The sequence below is a fragment of the Tasmannia lanceolata genome, unplaced genomic scaffold (genome assembly GCF_043159265.1).
Source record: "Tasmannia lanceolata isolate RefF3 unplaced genomic scaffold, GAP_Taslan_0.1 ptg000013l, whole genome shotgun sequence".
NCBI classification, from domain to species: Eukaryota; Viridiplantae; Streptophyta; class Magnoliopsida; order Canellales; family Winteraceae; genus Tasmannia; species Tasmannia lanceolata.
This window is the reverse complement of record NW_027518690.1, coordinates 38,139,540-38,161,596: the sequence shown is the minus strand read 5'-3', so window position 1 is coordinate 38,161,596 and position 22,057 is coordinate 38,139,540. Positions and strand designations below refer to the sequence as shown.

The window sequence follows — 22,057 nt, the reverse complement described above, 5'->3', positions numbered from 1 at the left end:
AAATAATTGGAAGTTGCTGAGCTAATCACAGATTTTCAGCAGTAACCTAAAAAATCACTACTGAGATGGCAGATTTGAACATAAGACAAAAAAACCCCTTAAGCTTCTTAAAAATATAATTACCGTCCTTAACTCCTTATCACAGTGTCATGACTTGCAACCATAGTGACCATAATTAAATAAAAACTGCAGCAAAAAAAAAGCAGAGGAAAATAGTCAGTACACCTTTCTCACAGAAGTTTGTTGTCCTTCATATTTAGGGATGATATGTCTCTTTGATGTGCCTTGTTTGTTGTGGTGTCGTTTGTTCTTCAGTTAATGAAGGAAATATTTATTTCATTTAGTTATTAGAAAAATAATGAAAAAATTGTGTGAGTTTCAGATACGTCAGTTCATATGTACTTAGCCAATTTTCAAGCTTTTGTATTTTTATGCGCTTGGTATAAAGATTTTCATCTCATCTCTTGATTAATAAATAGAAAATCCAAATAAAAATTGTGAGGCTGTTGAGAGAAGAGTAGGAACAAACAAATACATATGTGTATCTGTATTTGTTTTGTTTCTTGTTATAGATACCGAAGTTTGAATTTGCCAATTAAGAAACATTATATAAGATGATCCAACACATAGTGTGAGAGACCTAAAAATCAGTTGATATTAGGAAAAATAAATCAATAAAAAAATATTAGGAAGAGAGAGCAAGAACCTTAGAACTATCAATCAGAAATTTCTGGCTTTCCTCAAAATGAGTATATAAATTGAATTTTCTATAGTAGACACACACATGCGAAAAAAAAATAGCAAAAAAACTTTCAAAACCCGAAATTTCGTGAAATTTTAGATCTAAACCCTCGAATCACGGATTTTCGTACCTCAATTGAGAGGGATTTTCAAGCCTGAAATTGGAGGTGGAAAGCTATTTGGGGTAGAAGAATTGAGATTGAGTAGGAAATGGAAGCCGATCTTCATCATTAGCACACCTGAAGAAAAGCATTGAATTATAGCCTTTTTTGGTGGTAAGAGGAAAAAGATTGAAAAAATATTTGAATTGCATTTCAATTAGAATTATGAAATTCTACTTGAAACAGATATGGACTGTTTTATTGGCAAAAATTTATAGAATTTATGTAAGCCTTTGTGTAGTTTAAGGTCACATGTCCATGTCTTGCTAAAGATAGAAAAAGATGGTGATTCATGTTCTTCATTCAACAATTGATCTCTATTTTCAAAGTATATTACCATAGCTGATAGAGAAGTGTCTATTGTTTTGGAATATATCCATTACCTGATTCTTCCTAAATTTGTGTGGTTTGCATTGATATGACTCCCACCTTTCTATCGTCTCACCTTCAACCATAGATCTATGACTCGCAGCCTTCTATAGTCTCACTTACATGATCACATGCACGATCTTCCTCTCTTTACGTCATTTGAATTTTTTTGTGTCATTGATACATGCATGACACATACGAATGTTAAATGTTTGATACTATAGAAGGTGTACATGCACGTGGTTCAAATAAATAGCCAAAACGAAATATCAGGCAAGAGTGAAGGAGTACATGGACGTAACAGGAATGTTAAATGTTGTTGACCTTTTCATTAGCTTTGGTTATGGAATCCATACTCTGGCAACCTGGAAAATTTAAAAAATGGGAAGCAAATCAAATACAATAAAGTTGTTAAAAAAAAGAGGGAAGAAAAGAAACATAATGAAATAGAGGAAAAAGTTAGGAGAAGGAGAACACATCACAATTTGCACTCAATTAAAATCCATATATTATACGACCTAATAATGATATTCAAAGAAGTGATAAGTACCTGTTTGGGTTCAGCTGTTGTTCATGCTCCCATTAAAAATTATATGAAAGTGGGGACTTTAACATAAGTTACATCTATAGTTTAAGATGAGCTTAAGATACAGACATAGCTTAAGCCATATAATTTCAAAAAAATAAAAAAATTCTCTTCTTTTCCATCCAGCTTATATTAAAAACCATAAAGGAGGGGGGTAAGATTGAAATTATATGGCTTTAATGGGTGCCTTTGTTAAAAGCATAAAGGAGGGGGTAGGATTGAAAATATCTGAGTTGAATGGGTGCATTTGTTAAAAAAAGTCAAAAAAAGTGAGAAGCCTCTCAAATATGAAAAAAGAAAGTCCTAGAGAACTATGGATCTATTGCGATAAGCAAAGAAAAAAGATAAAATAAATAAATAAAAATTCTATTAAAACTGTTAAAAAGGAAAACTAAAGCTTAGAGTAATCTGCTGGTGATCTAAACTATCCAATCAAGATATGTAAATAAACTATTCAAGAATTATGTTTAATGCGATATCAAGGATTGGAGGTAGATTTTGGAATAGTTTTGACCAAATGTAAGGCCTACCAATAATCAACTAATTAGATATTATCAGATTTCAGCTGTGCATAAGTCACATTTATGTCTCTAAAAGGGACCAAAGGTCAATGACATCAGCAAAACTAAGAGATAATGAAAGAGCTAAAAAGGGACCAGATGTCAATAACATCAACAAACCAAGAGATAATTCAAAGAAAAGGAACAAAAACTCAATGGCCCTGGTTATTCATATTTCATGGCTTTCCAATAGGAAAACCCAAAGGTGATGGTATTATGTAAAGAAACCAACTGCTATGAACTACACACGGGCTCGCCAGAGTAGAGAATATTAGGATTGGTTAGCATCCGTAAGATAGGGATCACTTGCAGAGTAAATATCAATTCCTTCCTACTGATGCCATCTTACTGATAAACGGAAGCCTTGACTAACTTATAAGGGCTCTTAAAAAATCCACAACCTAGCTGATGATTTTTTCTCATAATATCTACTCTAGGAATAAATCCAAGGAGTGCATATTTGCAGTCCACCTTAATCAGAGTGACTTGAAAAGAAACCATCCACTTTTAAAAACCATACCCACAAATTAATTGAATAATATTAAGCAGTAACAATCATATTCACCTAGGAATCCAAAAAATAAATTTAAGAAACAGAAGAAATACATGAGAATTTCAAAGAATATGCACCATAGTGTAGACACCCCATTTTGCTCTGCTTTGATTAAAAAAGAAATTAGGGTTTCGCTGTCAATTTTTCAATGTTTTCTATTCCGGTGTTCGTCCCTTACGCTTTCTCAAATCTTTCTGGTCATTTCTGCATTGTTCTGATTTTTTCCGCTAAAGTGCGGAGAAGGGTTATTCGTGAGAATCCGAGCAAGGGAGAATTTGTACCCGTTTGGTGGGCCCGCATTGAACATTTGTTTAAAATTGAATCAACCGGGGCCCACATTGTGGGGCCCACGTTGTGGGGCCCACGTTGTGGGGCCCGCGTTGTGGGGCCCGCGTTGTGGGGCCTCAATGGGGCCTCTTGTGAGGCCTCTTATGAAGAGCAATGATGGTAGCTCTCCACTAAGACAACATGATGGGCCCTCCACTAAGAACAATAATGATGGATTCTCCACTAAGAAACATGATGGGCCCTCCACTAAGAACAATAATGATGGATTCTCCACTAAGAAACATGATGGGCCCTCCACTAAGAACAATAATGATGGATTCTCCACTAAGAAACATGATGGGCCCTCCACTAAGAACAATAATGATGGATTCTCCACTAAGAGGGACAACATGATGAGCTCTCCACCAACATATCTCTCTCTCTCTCTTTCTCTCCCTATATATATCTTCCTTCCCATCCATAAAAAAAAAAAAGAGAAATTTATCTTCCATTATCTCTTTCTCTTCCATTATCTCTTCTAATCACTCCCTCCAATCCCTTTCCTCAATATATTCTTCCATCCCTCTCCCTAATATTCTTCTTCCATTATCTCTTCACTCCCTCAATCACTCCCTCTAAACACTCCAGAGAAAGCGAAAGACGGCGGAGCGGATCGGCGGCGGCAGGATTTTTTATATTTTTTTGGATTGGGCGGAGATCTTCACCACAGGTAGGTGCATTGTTCTCAAAATATTTCTGTATTTTTCCGAATTTTTCTGATTTTTTCCACAAATTGTGTTTTAAAAATGGAAAACTCTTCAAAAAACATCTTTTGACGAAGAAAAATTAAATTATATACCAAACAGATTCTAAAATTAATGAAATTTCGTGGAAAAATAATATGTTACTGATTCATTTTACCATGAATTTATAAAGATTTTTGGAGTTTATTTGGTATATTATTTAATATTTTCTTTGAAACTTATCAGATTTTAGGAGAATTTTTACTAACATCAGATCATCATTAAAATTCATAAAATTTTTACAGTAGTCTTATCTTCCATATTACTTGTTACTGTAAAATTTTCGTGTTATTTGGATCTGTTTTAATATGGGATGTAGTGTTAATTTATAATCTGGTCTGGAAATAGTAAAATCCGAAATTGGTAGTAAATAATTTCTAAAATTCATGAAAATCTCACTGCATGCTATTTTGATTCATATAGTATTTCTGTAGAAATTTCATAGAATTTAGAGTTGTATTTCTACTAGTTTATGTGTTAATTGTGCAATCTGGACATTTAATGGATTAATCAAGATTAAATGTGAATTTAATGTAAAAATATGCAAAACTCATCCTGTAAGATACATACATTTTCATCTTGCTGCTGTAGAAATTTCAAATCATTTCGAATTTATTTGCAACAATTTCACTTGTAAAACCGCTCATATGCTTAAAATTGATAAAATCCATGGAAAATTCGAAATTAATTGAAAATCATATAAAAATTCCTAAAGAACTTTAAAATTCTGTCACATGTTCACTCCTTAATCCATTAAAACAGAAATTTTAGGATCTTTAGATTTTCCTGGAAAAATGGCCAGTGCATCCATAATCGTATCCCAATTGCAACTTGATCTTTGACAATTTGAATATTTAAGTTATAGCATGTTGTTGGCTCCGAGGTTATTGTCCACGGAAATCCTGAGATTCTGCCAGGCAATAAGATGCTATAACCTAAGTATTAAATTGCACAAGGAAAGAGCGCACGATTCCCTCCTTTGGATGCCATTCAAGGCCGAAATTGCTGAACCCTAGAACCATTGGTAATCCTTAAATGTCTAGAAACTGAAAATCTTCGAAATCTGAAACTCATTAACCTCGAGAACTTAAATCGATTTATCTTGTGTCTTTCGGAACCATTGGATTATGGTTTCCAATCTAAGAACCATTAGAGCCCAATTTAGGAACACTGGTGTCGTGCCGTGTCCTAGGTTTTAGGGAGTCCTAGAGTTAGGAGTCCAGCCTCATCACGGACGCTTGCTATGAATAGCAACCGTACCATAGGTCTAGTTACACTAGTCACCCAATCTTTCCTTAAGACAAGCCTAGTAAACTAGGATGTAGGCAAACCTGCATTAGTCTAAGGAACAACTTGCATTTAGATAAGAATCATACAGCATCTTAGATGAAATCCTAAGATAATAAAATCCTCAACTTGAATTAAATAACTACTTTTAAAACTGTTGAAACAGTCAAATCCGTTTAAGTCGGTGTCCTAGTTGAGTTAGGCATAAGTAGCTTAGCTTAGGTGCACCGAACTACGTCGACTCTGATCCCAGTGAGGCTTGGGTACGTAGGCAGCTTGGATGTCTGATGGCATACCACCCGCGAGTCGGCACCACAACAAATTGTGGTGTTTTGTATATTAATTTTCTTGTAAATACTTAATCAAATCAGTTAGGGTTTTCCATGAAATTAGAATTCTAGGAGAACTTTCACTTAGAATGAATCCAGACAAATTAATAAATCAAGATACACATCTAGGATTCACATTGAAATTAGATTCTAGGATGCATGTCACTTAGTTCGCACATTAACATAGAGTTGAATGAGCCATTTAAAATAAATTTAAAAGAGTTAGCTTTTGGAATCGAAGACCGATTATCGGACAGGAATGGTGCATGTGGTGGATAACTCCCCATACCTTCCATTCTTGTAACCAGGTAGCGAGTCTAGATTTCTGGTTAATTACGGGTCCTAGATCCCACATCTAGGTGGCGACTCTGTCAGTCTCTTTCGTGTGGAATTCGGATTGCCTTAGTGATCCCAAGTTTACAGGAAAGACAAATTCAAATCAATAATTAAAATGCACACGCCAATCGCGTGGGTACGAGAGACCAAGAGAGAGCGCGCGGCGGCTCGCGCCCCACGCCCCTCTCGCGGGATCTGGCTCCCACACATAGAAGATAACAGTTAACAAATGAAATAGAGATGCCAAATCGTGTCGTCCATCTTCCCTCTTACTTGTTATTCTCGAGAACACATTAATCTGCAGGTAAAAAGGAAACTTATTAAACAAAAATTGATCCCACAAAAAAGACAATAATAAACCTAGAAATTTTACCATCTGCCCAGCGCTTTCTTGGACAGCTTAGAGCTTAGCTTTTCTACACCATCTGCCTCAACACTTTCTTGGCCAGCTTAGCTTTTCCAACTCTTGATGATTAACAACCTAAGGTCTTGCTACAATGGGAAGGGAAGAAATTAGTACAAACAACTTATGTGAAAAGTTAATTAAAAAACATAGGTTCATCTACACAGATTGCATATATTTGGAAGAAGAAATGAAGAAAGACCATGATATTCTTGAGCAGCTCTCCTGCTGGAGACATTCATATTCAACTTGAAACCCTAAAAGTAACCTAAAAAAAAAATCACATGAGAATTTCAAAGAATATATGCAATAGAAGGAAACAGTTAAAACTTAAATGAAAAAGAGATGCAAATCGTGAAACCCATCTTCCCCCTATTTGTTATTCCCAAGTACATATTAATCTGCAGGAAAAAAATATCAATACATAAATTGAATCCACAAAAAAGACAATAATGAATTGTAAAAGAATTCAACCAAATTTATTGTAAAAGATTTACCTTACGACAATCTTGAAAGGCCTGTGTTTTTATCAACATCATCTGCTAACTTGTTCTAAAAGCCAGAGAATATTGAAAACCCCTGTTTTATGACAGGGTATCCCCACCCCAATTTTTAGGGCAAGACTATTCATATGTGAACATTTTTATTAAAATATAAAAGGGCTAGAGGGAAGGCAAACTCTCCTTTTGATTCTAGAGAATGACCAATCCTTTCATCACCTCCTCCTTCAAGCCCTCTACGCCAAAACCTTCATTGAAGAAAGGGGAATTACATCAAAGAAGATTATACCACTGTGAATCAAAATCCAAGACAAACCCTTAAAAAAGAAGCTAGTTATATTTATGCCATTTTGATAAACCATTATGAATCAAAATCCAAAGCAAACAGACCCTTAAAAACATCAACATAACAGTCCTTCAAAACCCAAGAACTGATAAAAAAAGACCGAAAGGACTTCAGTAAATAATTGAACCTAAAGGAAGTAGAGAATTTATAATCAAACACCCCTTCATGGGTGTTAGGCCTAAAATCGGTAACAGGTTATGGTAGGGCTGGGTGGTCCGGGCTAACGAGCCACGGCTGAATGGCTGGTTGAGTCCTGCGCTGCACACAGTACAGACAAGAAAGAAAAGGGTCAGAGGACCAACCCGGAGTGATACTCCGGACGGGCGCTTCGACACTCAAGTCAGTATGAGCAGGAGTGTAGAGCAATGTCAGAGCAAAAAGCTTAGAGTTTTGGTTCTCAGATTTTCAGGACCCTCACCTTAGAACAAGTGAAGGCTATTTATAGTGATTCTGAGCCACCTGTCTAGGACAGGTGGTAGTTGTGAGCCAGGTGGTGGCCTCTGTATGGACCAGGTTTCATACCTAAGGAGGGCAGGTGGAGGTCCCTGATTGGTCCAGGTGTCACACCTAGGGGAGACAGGTGTTGGCCTTCCAACGGTCCTTGTGAGGGCCACGTGCCAGAAGCTAATTGGATGCTGAGTTCGGACCCCTCAGTGCTGAGTCCGGATTGCTGAGTCCGGATTCCCTCAGTGCTGAGTCCGGACCCTATCAGTTGCCCCCTGGTTCTTCAAGCCATGAAAGTGGCTAGAAGAAGCAAAGAGAAGGTAAAGACAGCGTCGGGCCGGCCTTAAGACCTCCAGGCAGCTGAGGCCGGGCTCAGACTCAGCTAGGAGAAATAGTGGCTGGACAGGAGACTCCTGGCGCCCTGGCCTGGCCTTGGCGTTTAGCCTGAAGGAGTACGGCCGGGCAGAAGGCATTCGACTATCCAGCATGGCTGAATTTTTGACCAGGGGCCTGGGCGGCCAGGGGTCCTGGACGTCCTTGGTTCAGGAAGTCATGGGGTCCTGCTCGGCTAAGGCTGTGAACGGCCAGCCGGGCAGGTCTTTGCTGGTGAAACTTTTTGTCGCCTAGCGCTTTTGTCGTCTAGCGAACGCGCCATATCCTGTCCGGACAGCCGGACAGGTCTTTTGTCGTCTAGCGCTTTTGTTGTCTAGCGAACGCGCCATATCCAGTCCGGACAGCCGGACAGATCTGTGTCTTTTGAATTATCCTGTCCGGACAGCCGGACAGGTCTTTTATCCTCTTGAATCATCCTGTCCGGACAGCCGGACAGGTCTTTTGTCGCCTAGCGCTTTTGTCGCCTAGCGAACGCGTCATATCCTGTCCGGACAGCCGGACAGGTCTTTTGTCGTCTAGCGCTTTTGTCGTCTAGCGAACGCGCCATATCCAGTCCGGACAGCCGGACAGGTCTCTTGTCTTTTGAATTATCCTGTCCGGACAGCCGGACAGGTCTTTGTCCTCTTGAATCATCCTGTCCGGACAGCCGGACAGGTCTTTTGTCGCCTAGCGCTTTTGTCGCCTAGCGAACGCGTCATATCCTGTCCGGACAGCCGGACAGGTCTTTTGTCGTCTAGCGCTTTTGTCGTCTAGCGAACGTGCCATATCCAGTCCGGACAGCCGGACAGGTCTCTTGTCTTTTGAATTATCCTGTCCGGACAGCCGGACAGGTCTTTGTCCTCTTGAATCATCCTGTCCGGACAGCCGGACAGGTCTTTGTCTTTCGAATGCCCCATATCCTGTCCGGACAGCCGGACAGGTCTTTGTCTTTCGAATGCCCCATATCCTGTCCGGACAGCCGGACAGGTCTTTTGTCTTCTGAATGCCCCATATCCTGTCCGGACAGCCGGACAGGTCTTTTGTCTTCTGGCGCTTTGGGACCTGTGCCTTGTATTTAATGCAGGCGGCGCATTTAATGCGAGCGGCGCATTTAATGCGAGCGGCGCATTTAATGCGGAAGGCGACGTGGCGCACTCCGGCTGGCGGAAATGGGCGGGATTTTTCCCGCTCTTCCCAGCTTCTCTATAAATACAGGAGTTTACTCTTCATTTCTTACTTTTCATCTCTTACTCTCCTCCTCTTCTGTTCGGCTGCTCAAGTTTTCTGCCCGCTTCGGATCAGTGAGCCCGGAGGTCCTCGTCCAACACTCCAGTTCGGTAATCTTTTTTAGCTTTTAGCCTTTCTTTCTTTTTTTCCTTTTTATGTCTAGCACTAGTTCGGAGACGGACTCTAGTTCAAGGGAGTCCGGTTCGACCAGTACCGCATCGGGGTCCGAGGCATCAGAGAGGGCGGTTCCGGCCTCACCTATAGTGGAGGCCGGTGTTGAGGGCGAAGAGCTAGTGATCATAATAGACGAGGAGAGCGGTGAGGAAATGAGTGTGGACTTAGACATAATCCCGGCCTGTGGGGACGGACCGGATCGGGTAGAAACCAGCGACGATGATGAGGACGTCGAAGCGGCAGTCCCTCAATCGTCGCGCATGCCAGTCGAGGTGATAGCGGAGGCACAGATGGAAGCCAACCCGCAGTATAACATCGGGGCCCTATACGAGGTGAACCATCTGTGGCCGAACAGGCTTCAGATCGTCAGGGACAAATACTGTATTCCTAGCCGGTACATTCTGAGGGCGGCTGTCGAAGGGGATCGGGCCAGCAACGATAGCGCAGACCTCTGCGTGTATGAGGAGGCCTTCCGGGCCGGGCTTAGGCTCCCCTTCCACCCCTTCTTTGCGGATGCACTGAATTACTACGGGCTGGCAGTTACACAGGTCGTCCCGAACTCTTGGAGGACACTGATCGGCTTCTTGTACCTTCTTGAAGTCCGGCTCCGTAGGAACCCCACCGTGCCCGTCTTCAGGATGTGTGCGCACCTGAAGAGGCATAAGGACGGCGGCTGGATCTACATTAGCCAGAGGCCTGAAATGAAAATGATCACTGGGATACCTTCTTCCATTCACACATGGAAGAACAGGTTCTTCTATGTAAAGGACACCGCGCCGGGCTCGCAGTGGCCGTTCTCATTACAATGGAGAACGCCGGACACTCGCCGCCTTAGTAAAAAACCAGCTCTCGAAGACTATGACCATATGACCTTCGCTCTGATCAAAGAAGAGCTCAAGCGAGGTCCAGTTCACTGCTCAGAGTTCGAAGAAGAGGCCGAGCTGGTCGCACTCGGGGTCAGCCGTGCGACGCCGGCACGTACGTAGACACTATAGGATAGCATTTATTTTTCTGAAGTATTTTTCAACTTTCATATTGCTGACTGCGCTCCGTTCTCTTTTGCAGAAATGGTGAAGCAGATGTCCCTCTTGGACAGAATCAAGCAGTCTTCGGGCGCGTCCCCAGCGCAGGAGCAGCCCCAACCAAAGGGCAAGAAGAGGAAGGTGCTGGAGTCGACCCCGCCGATGGTCGCGCTGGCTAAGCCTCTTAAAAGCAGCCGGGCGACGCATAAGCTTGCCCTATCTAGCCGGGCAGACACCACGGGTCAGAGCTCCAAGTCCGGAGAGGCGACGGGGTCAAAGCACGGCGGGGCAGTACTGGGTATGCCGGCTACGGCATCGGTTGGAGGCGACAACGTCTTCCGCCCGAACTGGGCCGTGCAGAAAACGGACACCGGCCTGGGGGATACCCGGGTGGCCGCAGAGTTGATGTACAAGGGTGTCCTCGCCCGCGACCGGCTAGCAGTCGAAAAAGAGGTGCCGGAGACCTGCGAGGCGGCAATCAGCTCCGCCCTCTATCAACTCCAGGTGTACTCAAGGGATATGGCCAAGAAGCGATATCTCTTCTCTGAGACGATCACAAGGATCGAGTCCGAAAAGGCCCAGCTCCAGAAGGAGAACGGCGAGCTCAATGAAGCCGTCCAGATCAAAGAGGCCGAGCTCAACAGCTTACAGGACGAACTGCAGAGGGTCAAAAACCAGGCCGTGCAGGATCTCCTGAGTGCGGCTGAGAGGGCCGGAAGGAAGGAAAAGGCGGCCGTGGAGAAGGCCGTGAAGGAAACTGAGGAGAGGAAGGAGGCCCAGCACTTCGACTTAGGCCTCCAGGCCTACAGGGCGGGTTTTCTTCTCTGCTCCGAGCAGGTGAAGAGGATTCACCCCGACATCTCCTTGGACGGGCTAACCGTCCCGTATGCACCTCCAGAGGATGAGGAAGATGAGGAGGAAGACGAACCGGACTCCTCCCGGCCTATTGAGGTGGATGCGGAGGTGACTGTGGCCGCCGTCTCCTCGGCGGAGGGTGGCGAGCTCGCAGCCCTCACTCCCGCAGGGGTCGTCACCGAGGTTGTGGCCGACGAGGAGGCCTGAGCAGCAGCCTTCTTTCTTTTTTGTTTGCACAGTCGGTGACGCCTATTCTTTGTAAGCCAGCTCGGCGAAGAGAGCAATTTTGTAATACGAATATGAATACTGAATACAAATACATTTTTTGTTTAACTGTCTGTACAACCTTCTTATTTTTTTGTACGTATTATTTCTGTGCTGCATCGAGAACCGAGCTGGGAATATTTGAAGTTGGTTTCCACTGCGGGCATCCTGGCTGGAACTGATCTCCAAGCCACTAGGATGAGCCGGAGTGCACCACTGCTGCTCGTCCTAAGTCTGCGAGAACCGAGCTGGAAGCTTGGTACTCAAACACTTAGGAAATATTTGAAGGTGGTTTCCACTGCGGGCGTCCTGGCTGGAACTGATCTCCAAGCCATTAGGATGAGCCGGAGTGCACCACTGCTGCTCGTCCTAAGTCTGCGAGAGCCGAGCTGGAAGCTTGGTACTCAAACACTTAGGAAATATTTGAAGGTGGTTTCCACTGCGGGCGTCCTGGCTGGAACTGATCTCCAAGCCACTAGGATGAGCCGGAGTGCACCACTGCTGCTCGTCCTAAGTCTGCGAGAACCGAGCTGGAAGCTTGGTACTCAAACACTTAGGAAATATTTGAAGGTGGTTTCCACTGCGGGCGTCCTGGCTGGAACTGATCTCCAAGCCACTAGGATGAGCCGGAGTGCACCACTGCTGCTCGTCCTAAGTCTGCGAGAACCGAGCTGGAAGCTTGGTACTCAAACACTTAGGAAATATTTGAAGGTGGTTTCCACTGCGGGCGTCCTGGCTGGAACTGATCTCCAAGCCACTAGGATGAGCCGGAGTGCACCAACGCTGCTCGTCCTAAGTCTGCGAGAACCGAGCTGGAAGCTTGGTACTCAAACACTTAGGAAATATTTGAAGGTGGTTTCCACTGCGGGCGTCCTGGCTGGAACTGATCTCCAAGCCACTAGGATGAGCCGGAGTGCACCACTGCTGCTATATACTGATGCCTAAATGAGTTGCTCAAAGAAGGACAATCATTTGGGAAACTTATTTTATTCATTACAGAATTTGGATGATTACAGCAGTTCTTTACAAGCCTATGAAGGCAAACAAAATTACTGGTAGTAGATCCGAAGATTTCTAGAATTCCAAGCATGTGGCAGCATCTGTTCGTCGAGGGACTCTAACCGATAGCTTCCTGGGCGGATGACTTCCTTAACTCGGTACGGTCCTTCCCAGGTCGGAGAGAGCTTGCCCACGCTTCTTGGCTGGGAAACGGAGGCTTTCCTCAGGACTAGGTGGCCTGCGCGGAATTCTCTTGGTCGGATCTTGACGTCATGATATCTGGATATTTTCTGTTTATAGGCCGCCGCCCTGATTTGAGATTCCTCTCGGACTTCCTCAAGCAAGTCAAGGTTGGCACGGAGTCCGTCCCCGTTGAGCTGCTCACTGAAATGGACGATCCTTGGGGAGGGGACGCCGATGTCAACCGGGATCACTGCTTCTGTTCCGAAAGAGAGATTGAATGGTGACTCGCCTGTGGCCGTACGCGGAGTGGTCCGATACGCCCAGAGCACATGATACAATTCGTCTGCCCAACGCCCTGCCTTGCCATCCAGTCTCTTCTTTATCCCCTGCAAGAGGGTCCTGTTCGTCACCTCTGTCTGCCCATTCGTCTGAGGATGTGCCACAGATGTGAATCTCTGCTCTATGTGCAGGTCAGAACAAAACTTTCGGAAGTTCCTCGAATCGAACTGCTTGCCATTGTCCGTTATGAGGACCCGGGGGATTCCGAACCTGCACACCACTGATTTCCAGAAGAAGTTCTGTACATTCTGTTCAGTGATCTTGGCCAGAGGCTCTGCTTCTACCCATTTGGTGAAATAATCAATGGAGACAACGACGAACTCACGGCCTCCTGAGGCCGGCGGAAAGGGGCCCAGAATATCCATTCCCCATACTGCGAAGGGAAGAGGACTGATGATCGGGGCCATCGGAACGGGTGGCTGGTGGACGGCTGGAGAGAACTTCTGGCACTTTTCACACTTTTTCACAAGGCTCAGCGCGTCCTTCCTCAGCGTAGGCCAGTACAGACCTCTCAGGAGGATTTTGATGGCCAGGGCCTTGCCCCCGAGGTGCTCTCCGCAGATTCCTTCATGGGTTTCCTGCAGGGCTAACAAGGCATCACTGGGGCGAAGACACTTCAGATACGGGAGGGTATACGACCTCTTGTATAGAGTCTCGCCATCCAGTGAAAACCTCGCTGCCCTCTGCATGACCTTACGGGCCTCCTTTCTCTCTCCCGGGAGCTCTCCGCTGCGCAGATACCTGATTATCTCATCCATCCAGCACGGTTCATCGTCAATCTGCATCACCACGACGGACTGGGCGTCGATACTGGACCTCTTCAGAAACTCCATGCGAATTTCCCTGAGGGCGGTGTAACCTGAGGCTGCGAGCTTTGATAGCACATCTGCCTTTACATTCTCTGCTCGGGGGATTCTGACGACCTCAAAGCTCTTGAAATAAACGGCCAGACTGCGAACCCTCCCCAGGTACTTGATCATTCGCTCTTCACGGGCTTCATATACTCCCTGGATCTGACAGACGACGAGCTGTGAATCGCAGTACGCCTTTAACCTCTGAGCACGGGTCTGCACAGCAAGATTCATCCCGGCGATGAGCGCTTCATATTCTGCTTCATTATTGGACGCACGGAAACCGAACCTCAAGGCATAGTTCAGGACGAAGTCCTCTGGTCCAGTGAGAACTAGCCCTGCACCACACCCTGTCTTGTTCGATGACCCGTCCACATAAACTTCCCAGAGCGGCTCTTCATCAAAAACTGGGTGCGGGATGACGGTCTCAGGCCCGGGGGGCGGTGATGCTCTGGAAACGACCCGAGGATCTGGCACGGTCAGCTCTGCTTCTGGAGAGGGAACTGCTACTAGTCCGGGGTCTGGGTCCGGAACTGTGCACTCGGCTATGAAGTCAGCGAGGATCTGAGCTTTGATCGCCGGCCTGGGTAGGAACTTAATATCAAACTCACTGAGCTCCACGGCCCACTTGACAAGCCGGCCCGAAGTGTCTGGCCGGTGGAGGATCTGTCTGAGAGGCTGTCCTGTCAGGACCTTGATTGTGTGCGCCTGGAAGTACGGCCTTAGCTTCCGGGCCGCCGTAATGAGGGCGCACACGAGCTTCTCTACTCTCTGATATCTGGTCTCTGCATCATGGAGGACCTTACTAACATAGTAGATCGGCTTTTGCTGATTAGATTCTTCTTTGATCAGTACTGCTGCAACCGCCAAGGGTCCCGCTGAGAGGTACAGAATCAGCTCTTCTCCTGGCTCCGGCGTGGACAACAAGGGAGGGGAGGACAAATACTGCTTCAGCTCCTCGAACGCTGCTTGACATTCCGGAGTCCAGGGCGCGGTTTTTATACCTTTGATCGCATTGAAGAAAGGGAGGCATCTCTCGGCGGATTTTGAGATAAACCGCCCCAGAGCTGCCACCAGCCCGGTCAGCCGCTGTACTTCTCTGATAGTGCTGGGAGGAGTCAGCTCCATTACCGCCTTGATCTTCTCCGGGTTCGCCTCTATTCCTCTCTGGCTTACCATGAAGCCCAGGAACTTGCCTGCTCCGACGCCAAACGTACATTTGGTCGGATTAAGCTTCATGTTGTGTTCCCTCAAGACTTGGAAGGCCTCTTCGAGGTCGGAGACGTGGTTAGAATCACTTCTACTCTTCACTAGCATATCATCAACATAGACCTCCATGTTCCGGCCAATCTGATTTCTGAACAGCTTGTTGACGAGACGCTGGTAAGTGGCTCCCGCATTCTTCAGTCCGAAAGGCATCACCCGATAGCAATACGTCCCCTGGTCGGTAACGAATGATGTCTTTGGGATGTCAGACTCGTACATTCTGATTTGATTGTATCCCGAGAAAGCATCCATGAAACTGAGCAGCTCGTGACCTGCTGTAGCGTCAATGAGCTGGTCTATTTTTGGAAGTGGGTAGCTGTCTTTTGGGCAGGCCTTGTTCAGGTCTGTGAAGTCTATACAGGTCCTCCACTTCCCGTTGGACTTTTTTACCATTACCACATTCGCGAGCCAGTCCGGATACTGGATCTCACGAATGAAATCGGCCTTCAAAAGCCTCTCCACCTCTTCTCTGATGGCTCTCCGTCTCTCCGGTGCAAAGTGTCTACGCTTCTGCTTCACGGGCTTGCAGGTCTGATCGACACCGAGCTCGTGGGTGCTGATCGACGGGTCAATGCCGGGCATGTTTGAAGGAGTCCAGGCAAAGACATCTGCATTGGCCCTGAGGAACTGAGCGAGATCCTGCCGCGCGGCCTCTGGCAGGGCAGAGCCGATCTGGACAACCCTCTGTTCATCATCGATGTTCAGTTGAATAGAGATGAGGTCCTCTGCGGGCTGGTTGACTGTGACCTGCGCTTCGTCTCTCAGATCGTACAGCTCGATTGGAAGAGACTCAGACGCATTCTTCCCTCTCAGTGCTGCCGCATAGCACTGTCTTGATTGGGGCTGATCCCCTCTGACTTCACCTACGCCTCCTGGCGTAATGAACTTCATCTTCTGGTGATAAGCGGAGGGAATCGCTCGTAGGAGGTTCTGGCCGGGGCGTCCTAGAATGGCGTTATAGGCCGACTTGGCCTTAACCACCAGGAAGGTCACCATTGCGAAGGACTGGCAGGGCGGCTCCCCGATCAGAACTGGAAGCTCAATCTGCCCTTCGACCTTGACAACTTCTCCCGAGAATCCGAACAGATCTGAGTTGGCCGGCTTCAGACGGTCAGCTCCGATCATCATCTGTTCGAATGCGTGGTAGTAGAGGATGTCGGCGGAGCTCCCGTTGTCGACCAGGATCTTCTTCATTTCCTAGTTCGCCACTAGCATTGTGACGACCAGGGCATCATCGTGCGGGAGGATCAGACCGTCAAGATCTGCCTCCGAAAAGGATATCTCATTTTCTGGCTCGGCCCTCTTGCTGCAGGCATGGACGGCGTTGACCTGCCGGGCATAGGTTCTGCGGGCCGATGAAGAGGTCCCTCCCGCGGTCGGCCCTCCTGAAATGGTACCAATAACACCATGAGGTTGGAGTTGAGGTTGAGGTACCTGAGGAGGGAGAACGGCCGGGGCTGGAGCCTGGATGCGGTCGCCCAGGGGTTGGGCGTCTCGAGGACTTCTGTCTCTGGATCTCGGGTTGTCCTGGCGCTCCCTTCTGTTGTCGTTATTTTTTAAGTACCTCCCGAGGTACCCTCTGCTTATCAGCTGCTCGATTTCCTCCTTGAGATGGATGCAGGCGTTGGTGTCGTGGCCGTGGCTCTTGTGGAACCGGCAATACCTGGACATGTCTTGGGTGCCTGCCTCCGACGTCTGCTTCTTCGGCCACCGGATGAAGTCTTCTTTCCGGATGGCTGCCAAAATTTGAGCCCTAGACGCGGTGAGGGGCGTGTAGCGCTCCCTCACCGGGGGGCTACTCTCCTTTCTAGGCCGGGGGGAGCTCCTTTCCTTCCGGGACGGACTGCTCTCCTTCCTCTGGGGTCTGTCATCCCTACGCTGCTTGGCGGGGTTCTTCTCCTCTGGTCTTCTCTTGCTGACGGAATCCAGGGCAGCGAGAGTCTCCTCGACGGAGATGTACTCTTCCGCCCCGGTCATCAGATCTGCCAAGGACTGCGGATTTCGCCGGGCGACTGCTCTTCGGAAGTCGGTGGACCGGGCTCCGGCCAGAAGAGCATTCGTTGCCGCGGAGGGATCCAGGTTAGGTACCTGAAGGGCCTCCCTGTTGAACCGGCCAACGAACGCTTTTAAGGCCTCACCGTCTTCCTGCCTCAGGGCCATCAGGGAAGCCGTCGTCTTTCGAGGCCTTCTGCTGCTCATGAAATGCCGGGCCAAGTCGTCCCCGAAGTCGTCGAAATTGTCAACGGACTTGGGCTTCAGCCGTGAGTACCAATCTCTCGCGGCTCCGGTTAATGTGGTGGGGAGTGCCCTGCAAAGGAACCCGTCCGACGCCCCGTGGAGAAGCATCGTGGTCCTGAAGGTCTGCAGATGATCCACGGGGTCGGTGGTCCCATCATACTGCGGGATCTGCGGCATCTTGAAGCCCAAGGGGACTGCCGCACCGAGTACCCGATCTGTGAAAGGGGGATTGCTACTAAAGATCCTTGAAGCAGGGCGGCCATGATCTCTAGCCAGCTCCTCGATTCTGTTATCGATCTTCTGGATTCTTAGCAACATCGGATCATCCCTCTGTTCGGCCAGACGGGCAGGTCTACTTCTTACGGCTGATGGGCTCCTTGCGGATCCGGACTGGCTAAGGGGACTCCTTCGCCGGTGCCGCGATCCTTCTCCGTGCATAGGGTCTCTCTTGCTGCCCCGCTTCTGCACGGAGGGAGATCGTGACCGGTGATGCTGTCGACGAGGCTCAGGGCGCACGCTCCTGTCCCGCGACTGGTGGTCTCTTCGAGTGGAGAGACGAGTTTGGTCGCGGGGTGGAGACGCGCGTTCTCTGCGGGAGCTTTCTTCCCTCTGAACAGGTCGAGAAACCTCGACGGGGTGTTGCTGGAGTGCGGGAGCCGCATTCCTGAACTGCGCGACTACCGCGGTCATTTCCTGAAAAAGAGCCCTCATCTCCCTCGGGGTCGGGGTGGGGTCTGAACGGTCCGAGTGGGGCGAAGTCCGCTCCACGGCCGCCCCGACCTCCACCTGCGAGGCCAGACGCTCACTTCGTCCTTCACGGGAGGCCGTAGCCCGAGTAGCCCGAGAAGTCGGAGGTGCTCGCTTGCCGGTCTGTCCTACCATTTTTATCTGGATGAGATTTTCGAACAGCTTTTTGTTGTGTAGTCCCACGGATGGCGCCAAATCTGTTAGGCCTAAAATCGGTAACAGGTTATGGTAGGGCTGGGTGGTCCGGGCTAACGAGCCACGGCTGAATGGCTGGTTGAGTCCTGCGCTGCACACAGTACAGACAAGAAAGAAAAGGGTCAGAGGACCAACCCGGAGTGATACTCCGGACGGGCGCTTCGACACTCAAGTCAGTATGAGCAGGAGTGTAGAGCAATGTCAGAGCAAAAAGCTTAGAGTTTTGGTTCTCAGATTTTCAGGACCCTCACCTTAGAACAAGTGAAGGCTATTTATAGTGATTCTGAGCCACCTGTCTAGGACAGGTGGTAGTTGTGAGCCAGGTGGTGGCCTCTGTATGGACCAGGTTTCATACCTAAGGAGGGCAGGTGGAGGTCCCTGATTGGTCCAGGTGTCACACCTAGGGGAGACAGGTGTTGGCCTTCCAACGGTCCTTGTGAGGGCCACGTGCCAGAAGCTAATTGGATGCTGAGTTCGGACCCCTCAGTGCTGAGTCCGGATTGCTGAGTCCGGATTCCCTCAGTGCTGAGTCCGGACCCTATCAATGGGTTAAGCTCAATTCTCTTCTTCACCCACCCCCAAAAAATATGTGCAAATACAGAGGGAAGAAGAAAATAGAAAAATCAGATGGATATGCACAGCAAATGAACCGACAAAATACAACCATTTAATGAGTTATACTATATAGGAAATGATGTTTCCACCACGTTTTGCAGCATTTCCACCCTCTTTTGATTGTCTCCTAAAAATGATTCCATTTCCATTCATTCTAAACTTCGTTTTCAGTAAACTGTCGGCCTGCTTTTTGGGTTATTTGAATGAGGCACTCAAACTATTTGAAGAAATTCCTCAGAATGGTGCAGAGAGAGAAGGAAAGAAACCCTTTTCTTCACAAAGTAATGGATGAGATGAAAAAAAAGCAAAAAGAGAGGTCGGGTTTGAAGAAATTGCTCAGAATGAAGCAGAGAGATTGGAAGAGGTTGTGGCGGTGGATGTGCTTTGTTGCCGGTGGAGAGAACGGAAAGAGGATGCAGAGAAAGAGAGGGCCAAAAATATCGCTGATGCCAAAAATATCTTTGATGTATATACACAGAAGCTGCGTGTATAGTACCACGTGGCATCTAATCTGAGGGCACATGAGGTATTTAAAATTCAGAAAAGTATGAATTTGAGGGCATAAGAAGCATTTACCTGTTTCAGCTGATGTGTAAATTCGACAGAATTTTCAGGAAAATCAGAAAAGCCTGGGCTTTTCTTCCCAGCTTATAGTAGTATATATATATATATATATATATATATATATATATATAGAGAGAGAGAGAGAGAGAGAGAGCGAAAAGTGTAGCTACACACTCGTGTAGCTAACTTAGCTACACCGCCGGCTTAAAATATGAGTGAGTCCCACATTGTTTGGGTGATGCAAACCATTCATTTGATGGACCCTCACATAGATAGGGTGTGCGCAAAAAATCAGCTCCATAGGATCATCCCAACCCTACGATTTGTGGAGGCAAAAATGGACGTGTAAAAACCTTCACAAATTTGTTCATTTTTGCCTCCACAGTTTGAAGGGTTATGATGATCCTATGGAACTGATTTTTTGGGCACACCCTATCAATGTGAGGGCCTATCAAATGAATGGTTTGGATCACCCAAACAATGTGGGCCCACTGTATTTTAAGCCAGCGGTGTAGCTTCACTTATACACACACACACACACACACACACACACACACACACTAGTTGAGCACCCCGTGCGATGCGCAGGCGAGAAAAAAAATTAATGGTCATAAAAAGATGCCTTACTACCGTTCTTTAACAAAAAAAGAAAAGAAAAGAAATGCATTGATTATCATTATTTCAATCGGAAAGAAAATAACAGAAGGAGGTTTGGATCCAAAGAGGTTAAAAGGGGGCAAGGCGCACGATCATACCATAACAAAGCGTCTAAAATGGTAATCCGAAAGCAAGATGGGAAGGAAAAATGTGACTGAACTACTGGAAGCCAAATTTACCCCTTAAAAAAAATACTTGGAATTCATTTAATAAAAATAATCAGATTCTTTTTTTTTTCAATTAAACATATAACTTTCTCAATCAGTTTGCATAGCATGAATAGCATCGGTCTTCTTCATAATAAACCAAGTACTAAGCTTGGTAACTACATATTACATAATACTTTATTAAATACAAAAGGGAAGCAATATTTGTAAATAATTAAGAGTCGGAATTAGATAAAAGAATTAGAGAAATTCAATAAATGAGCCTGATTTCAATAATAACCAGAATGAACAATGCACAGGAGAAATAGCAAATGATTTTACCAATTAACATGGGTGCATGACTACGAATAAGAGCTACTTAAAAGGCATCTAAAAGTTCTAATTTGAAACATATCAAGAAACAATTGGCATTGTCTAATCACCATTAAAAAAGCTTACTTTTTAAGTGAAATGAATACACTGGCATGCACAAATTGCATTCAAATAAGAAATAGATTTTTGGGGCACAACTTATTTACGTTGTGGCCCATCAAATGGAAGGGTTGGATCATCCTATGGTGTGGGCTGTATAGTCCGTTTTGAAAAATAAGGGGTGAATTCATCATAGAAGGGGGTCAATTTATCACCGAACAAAAAAAAACTGGTTTGAAGGATCATCAAATTGACGGTTAAAGTACTCAACATAATTAGTATCTAGAAAATACACTCAGATACCAACAACTTTAATGCCACAGACACAGACTTGCAGTTCTAAACATGCTCACTTCTTATAACACCTATTCAGTCCACAAATGGAGTTTAATTAACTCAATCCACGATTCCAATCAATCCAACTGAAAAGAATGACTAAAATGTATAAAATCATGATGATACATAAGTGTGGTTCTAATTAGATACCATACGTGCCATCGGGGGCCCCGTTGGGCTGTGCCACGATGCACAATTGGTTTCTACTTTAGAAAACACAATACCATGATTATGAAGAGACACCGGTGGATCATCGTGGGTCGTCCGTTGGGCCGTGCCACGACACACAATTGGTTCTGACAAACAATACTCAGTCATTCATCTTTAGGGAAATATAGTTGGATTGCCCAGAACCACAGAAACACATAAATGTGATTCGTACGAAACATCAGACGTGTCATTGTGGGCCTTCCGTTGGGTCGTGCCACAATACACAAACGATTTTCAATTTAGGCAACACAATACTGTGATTCTGGCGAGACACCAGGCGTGTCACCGTGGGCCGTCCGTTGGGCCGTGCCACGACACACAATTGGCTCTCCCATGAGACCGACTAAGGCCAAATAACCTAGTACTAGGGGCACACATCACCGTTGGGCAGAAGCACAAGCCCAAACCAAATTACCCAGGCCTAGCCTCCTCTCACCGCCTATTTGTGCAAAGCAACAGTCATCCGTTAGGCTGAGTGTTGCTCTTGGACAAACAGACGCAACCGAAAGTGGTTTCATAGTTCTTAAGGTGCCACCATATATGACACGGTTAATTTAACCACTAACCCTTAAGCAATTTTGTTTCCCAGTCGGAATCGCAATTCTTTGTTCATTCATTTAGTGACTAATCATAACAAGATATAGTGCAATTTCAACTAAAATAATGAACAATGTAATAAA

At 46.1% G+C, this 22,057-nt stretch overlaps 1 long non-coding RNA gene across 3 annotated transcripts; it reads right to left on the bottom strand.

The window, feature by feature from the left end:
* Positions 1–6,199: 6,199 nt before the first annotated feature.
* Positions 6,200–19,468, bottom strand: LOC143891424 (uncharacterized). Of its 3 annotated transcripts, none has more exons than XR_013255330.1 (4): positions 19,082–19,468; positions 6,598–7,143; positions 6,366–6,484; positions 6,200–6,290 (listed from the first exon to the last, which is right to left on the bottom strand). It is a non-coding gene; the product is annotated as an uncharacterized LOC143891424 (long non-coding RNA). The 3 variants fall into 3 exon arrangements; XR_013255329.1 differs by having other exon boundaries at positions 6,366–6,796; positions 6,893–7,143; XR_013255328.1 differs by having other exon boundaries at positions 6,366–7,143.
* Positions 19,469–22,057: the final 2,589 nt, after the last annotated feature.